The 5,820-nt window shown below is 55.3% G+C and overlaps 1 long non-coding RNA gene across 1 annotated transcript; it reads right to left on the bottom strand.

Moving 5' to 3' along the window:
• Positions 1-2,005: 2,005 nt before the first annotated feature.
• On the bottom strand, positions 2,006-5,032 carry LOC121482040. The gene is made up of 5 exons (XR_005985499.1): positions 4,953-5,032; positions 4,392-4,465; positions 3,553-4,206; positions 2,527-2,683; positions 2,006-2,442 (listed from the first exon to the last, which is right to left on the bottom strand). It is a non-coding gene; the product is annotated as an uncharacterized LOC121482040 (long non-coding RNA).
• Between the last annotated feature and the right edge of the window lie 788 nt (positions 5,033-5,820).

Here is a 5,820-nt window from a genome sequence, read left to right on the forward strand (position 1 = left end):
CCCCGGGAGTGTGAACGCCCGTGTTTTCTCGGCTCTGCGTCCACAGAGGACGTGCCCCCCTACCTTCCCCAGAACCCAGTGCCGCCTCCCACGGGGCAGCGATCACACTTTCGTCCTTCACTCGGAGCTGATGGAGGCCCCAGCCGGCGGCGGGCAGCGCAGGGAGGCTCGGCCAGGCCACAGGCAGACGGGAGGAGGCCCTATCTGGATACAGGAAATGGTGTGGCTCGTCTGCAGCCGTATCCTGTCCCAAACGCGTCTGCCCCCCCGCCCCCCGCCAATGCCACCCCCTCTGTGGAGGAATCGTGAACGTGATCCTGGCAACACAGCTGTGCTCAGGGATGTGTCCTGACCCACTGCCCTACCAGGCAGGTCCTAACCACCCCTCATGCTTAACCCTCCTCTACCACCAGCAGCGAGACCTGCAGCACCCCAGTGGGGCCCCTGAAGGAGGGCAAGGGTGGGGTGATTGGGTCAAGGTTCAGAGGTCCCCAGAGCAGAGCACGATCGACATGCGAGGAGGATGCAGAGAAGATTGCCAGGCCCGAGGTGCTCCCTTCTGCTCAGCACGGGAAGCAGACACACCTGCTTGAACCCTCAGTTGTGATCTGAGCCATGTCTGCACAAACACAGCACATGCCAGGAGGAATGTCCCCGAGCTGGGCCTCCCCCACCTCTGCCTCTGTCACCAGGACACCAAAGAGCAAGGTGCCTGGACCACTAGCAGCCCCGGGAACGGACCCAGGCATGGAAACCATCCTTCGGGGCAGCTGCTATGGGAAAGGCTGGCAGGAGGGGAAAGTGCAGCTTGTATGTGTTGCCCTGCGGACCGGCCTGGCCATCCAGCACAGGGGTGGGGAGGAGAGTGGAGGGTTTTGAGGGGCATCAAAGCTGGTGGAGCCAGGAACATAGGAGGCCCACGGGACCAGCAGGGGAGCAGGCCTGGCGCCCCTGCCCTGACCCTCTTTCTCTGCCCCCACTCCTCACCTGTGACCATGACTCACTGACTGATTCACCCATCAGTGCGTCCAGCTCACGGCAGTACCCTCGTCCCACGTGGATTGTCCTCAACCTCAGAAAGGATAAGCTATCTTCAAAGTTCTGCTTTCACACTTTTATCAATATATCAATTTTAAAATTAAGAGTTAAGGGGCACCTGGGTGGCTCAGAGGTTGTGCATGTGCCTTTGGCTCAGGTCGTGACCCCAGGGTCCTAGGATCGAGTCCCACATCAGGCTCCCCACAGGGAGCCTGCTTCTCCCTCTGCCTGTGTCTCTGCCTCTCTCTGTGTGTCTCATGAATAAATACATTAAAAAATCTTAAAAATAATTAATTAAATTAAGAAATAAAAATCAAGAGTTAAGATATTGGAAATCGGTATTTTTATGAGACCCAGCAGAGCGTGGTCTCCTTCTAAGGCATCCGTACTGCGGGTCCCAGAACATTCTTGGGGCTGGCACCAGCCTGTGTTGTCTGAGGAAGCAGGTGGACTCACTGGAAGCAGGTGCATGTATTTATTCCAGAAACATTTTTACCAAATAATCTGCCCTTGGTGAATCCTGAACCCACTAACGTAAATTCAAACACCACTTCTAGTTCAAAAAGGAGCCTGTGGAGAATTTGAAAAATGGACTATTAATTTCTGGTTTAATGTAACTGTTTTTAGTAAGACTGTAAAGTGCAGAGCAATGGGATCAGAAAACTCTGGATTAAAATGAGGAAACACAGATTATCCTTTCCTTGAGCCGGTGAGTTTCTGTGTGGTCTTAATATTATTATCTCTCCATCTTGACATCTCCATGCCTCTATCGCCAGATAGAAGAAAAAACCCTCACGTCTTCCTGTCACTAGCAGGACAAATGAAGGGTCCATGGGGAAAGAAGCCTGAGCTTGTGGGAGTCCCTTGGTGTCCCAAGCACTTCCTCCTTAAAGTGGGAGTAACCACGGGAACCGCATAAGCACCCAGAGAACCAGGTGAGACACGGGAAAGCTTCGCAACCAGCACAACGTTGTTCAAAATTTATGTTACCGTTAAAGATGAATATCGTCCACAAAGACCAGGGCTCGCTTGGCTTCCCTGCCAGGAGGTGCATGTATGTGTGCATGTCGACGTCGGTGCACACGGGTGTACATCTGTGTCTGTGTGCATGTGTGTCTGTATGGTGTGTGTGTGTGTGCACGTGCAGGAGTTTACCCACTGATCTCCTGTGTATACATGTGTCTGTACGTCCATGTGGCTGTGTGTCTGCACGATCATCTGTGTCGTCCACATGCGCATCCAGCAGGCAGAGGAGGCTCCGAGGGGTCAAACCCGTTCTGATGAATCCTTCCAGCCGAACGGCCTGGGCCGAGGTCATGCCCTCAGGATCTGCGTGCTGACCTCTGTCCCGCATACCCACCATGTGGGGGTCCCTTCTGCCCACAGCCCAGGCCCAGGAGCGCCCTGTGAGGAAAAAACGGTACTTTCAGTAAGGATACGTGGCATGTTACATCACAGCGAGGTCCAGGTTCCAGTCCAAATACTCACTAGCACGTCTGGTAAAGCAGCACCACACGAGAGTCCCATCTGCACCGCACCGTCATGCACAGCAAAGCAGGTCAAAGAACGCAGGACAGAATGGCTCTATTGGCAAGATCACCGATTTCCTCTGTTTTCTCCTACCTCTGAGGGCTCCCTGGTTCTTCTGCAGAGATCACCCAGAAGCACGATCTTGATGGGCAGGGAAAAGCCACTGCTGGCCCACGGGGCGGAAGGGGCATCAGAGCCGGGCTTGTGGGTGTGGGGCGCCCGTGGGGTGGTGCAAGGACGGCCCTCCTCAAGAGCCGCACAGCCAGGCAGGTGACAGGTCTGTGTCCCTGCTCCTCTCCAAGAGCCTTCTCATGGTTAGCAGGCCTTCTGCTCTTGGTTCCTACAGCCTCAGTTATGCTGTGCACTCTGGCTTTGTGCAGAGACATGAGGCGGGGGTCCTCGCTTGCCCACGCCACCGTGGCCCCCAGGTCTGAGGGACACAGCCCACCAGCCTGGGCCACCCCTGGGGGCCACTACTCTCAGACCAGGGTGGCTGCCAGCGAGGGATGGCATGCTCGGGGTCAGGTAGCAGGTCTGTGGCCCCATGGGGTCCCCAATTAATGGGGGGGTGCCTAGACTAGCAGACTTTCAGGTGCAAGGGGGACCCACGCATGTCTAGGGGGCCACCCCTCGGCACCCCACTGCACATCCCCACAGTGCTGGGGAGGGAGGTGCCAGCAGCCAGCACAGGACCTGGAATCCTGCGCCATCGGGGCAGCAGTCCCCACACCCCTGCCCTAGGCCTCGGGGCCTGCCCTGGACATGGGAGCACACTCACCGCCTGGGCCCCATCCCTCCTGGAAGCCAGGCCTCAGCTGAAGGAAGACGTCCTTCCTGGACGTGTCCTTCCTGGGACCTAGAGCCTCTGCAGAGAGCTGGCAAGTCCCTGGCAGGGCCCCTCACCCTCAAACAAGCTGAAGCCACCCACCTGCCCCCATGGCGGCACCGAGTATATCCCCCCTGCCGCTCAGAAGAGTCCCTTACCTCAGGTACCAGTAGACTCGTGTAAGGCAACACCCAGCAGTGACCAGATGTGCTAAACACATGAGCTGCCCGGAGAGCACAGCGACCGTCCTGGGAGTGGCACAGGAGGAAGCGCTCAGCTGGATTTGCCTTCGGTTCAACCGTGCATTTAGTGAGCACCTGCTGTGTGGCCTCTCTGTGCTGCAGATGCCAAACCAGAAGCCATGCCCACGCCCTCCAGAGGGTACAACTGGGAATACCTGCGCCTGCGACCCAGGGGCCCCAACACCGGAGGCATCTGCCCAGCATCCCACCACGTTCCCAACCTCTTTTGGGGCCGGACATCAGTACAGGAAATGTAAGACTGTTTTGAGGAAGATAATTGCCTTTTAGGTCACACGGTGTCGGGGGCCAGCCTTTCACACCTCACGGGAATGCCGGGTGGGAGCCCAGGCAGGTGTGCTGGGCGTCCTAGAGAAGGGGGCTGCGGGGCGGGGGTGGGGGGTGCCCCAGGGCATCTAGCTTTACCAGGCGCCCGCCCGGGGCCGCCCCACCCGGAGGGCTGTGGGAGGGTAATGATAGCGCTGTTCGGTCCGGTTCCTGTGAATGTATAATATCATGACCCATGCTGGTGGGGAGGCACATTTAACACCTCACTCTCTCTTGGTCCTGCATCTGAAGGATTTCAGGAGACAATTAGAGAAAATAAAAACAGAATGGACGGTTAAGAAAAGCAAATTGGAGGGTATAGAAGAATTTAATTATTCTAATGAGATACCTCTTTGAGAGTTCTTTTCTTCATCAGGCCAAAACCTGACTATTAATTAAGTTATTGCACTAGAAAGGAGAAAAGAAATCACCTTTAACTTTTTTCCTAAGCACCACTTGGTAATCTTTGGTCGCTCACTGCTGCTCCAGGTACAAGGGTACAAACCTGCAATTAGCAGACACTTTATTGCCTCCGTGGTAGTAATTGCCGTGTACAGCCTGAAGGGAATGGGAATAAAAACCCCTTCCTCTCCCGCCTTCTCCCCGCTGGCTGCTGCTGGGGTCTGGCCAGGGCTCCTGCTCTCGGAGGCCGGTGCTCAGAGCCCAACCCCGCGGCCACCGGCAGCCCAGCCCCAAAGCCGGGGAAGAAAGAACCTTCCAGGCCAGGCAGAGATTACATTATCAATGATCATGAAAGCGTCTGCGACTTCAAAGGCCTCGGGACCGAAGAGGTCCATGTGTGGCCCGGGGGGAGTCCGAGATTATCTGGGTGTCACCAGCTGCAGAGTACTTCCCAGGCAAGGGGACCCACGCAGCCCCCGGCCCCACGCGGATATCTACTGACCTGGGTGGTGCGGGCGGCCAGCACCTCCACCCAGGACACCCAGGACTCTGCAGAAGCGCCCCTTCCCTCCCAAAGCCCCAGTCCTCACCAGGCCTACAGCCAGCTGAGCGCATGGACTGGTGATGCCCGCTTCCCACAGAGCCACCCACGCCATGGAGCAGCCATTCCCGAGAAACAAAACCACAGGCACGGAAAACACACAAGTTTGGAAGCAAAGCTTCAGTGACTGACATCACTTCCTGATTAGACTTCAGGGTTTTGTGTGTGGGATTTTGGGGGAGTTTTTTGTTGTTTTTTCGGGGGGGAGGGGTTACTTATTTGAGGATTTTTCCAGTGGGATTAAGGAGACTTTATTTGACCCACAGTATCTCAGAACTAAGCAGCACAACGGAAAATTAATGTAATGTTTATCGATACAGAGAAAAGTCCTCTGGCTAAAAAGACACAAAACAAAGAACAATTAAATGCTCATGCGGTCACAGGACTGGTTAATGTACAACCGTGAGGTTGTGTGCCGTCCACCAGAATAGAATTCCCGCTGCCGGTGCCCATGAGCCTGCCACGGCCTCGTCCCACATGCCTTCTCTCTGCAGACCCACCTGCTCCCCCTTGCCCACCGTCCTGGCCTCTGCACACACAGCCTGGAGACCCCACGGAAAGCCAGTCTGGCTCCTGCGCATCCCGAGCACCGGCGTCTCTAGGAAGCCTTCCCCAGAAGAGAATAGCCAGCTCTCACTTGTCCTGACCCTCATTTTAATTTTCACTGACTTGAATTTCCAAATTATTGGTTTTTAATAGCATGGCCTCCAGGACACAGTGATCCAATTTTATTTCATCGTGTATGTATATCCAACTTTCAAGTCCACACTGTGTTTTGATGTTGCTTCAATAAATGAAATATATAGAATTTTTCTTTCTCATTTTGTGTTTGAGGTTTGTGGAGGATCCTTTCTCTT

Source organism: Vulpes lagopus, chromosome 24 (assembly GCF_018345385.1).
Source record: "Vulpes lagopus strain Blue_001 chromosome 24, ASM1834538v1, whole genome shotgun sequence".
Taxonomy (NCBI): domain Eukaryota; kingdom Metazoa; phylum Chordata; class Mammalia; order Carnivora; family Canidae; genus Vulpes; species Vulpes lagopus.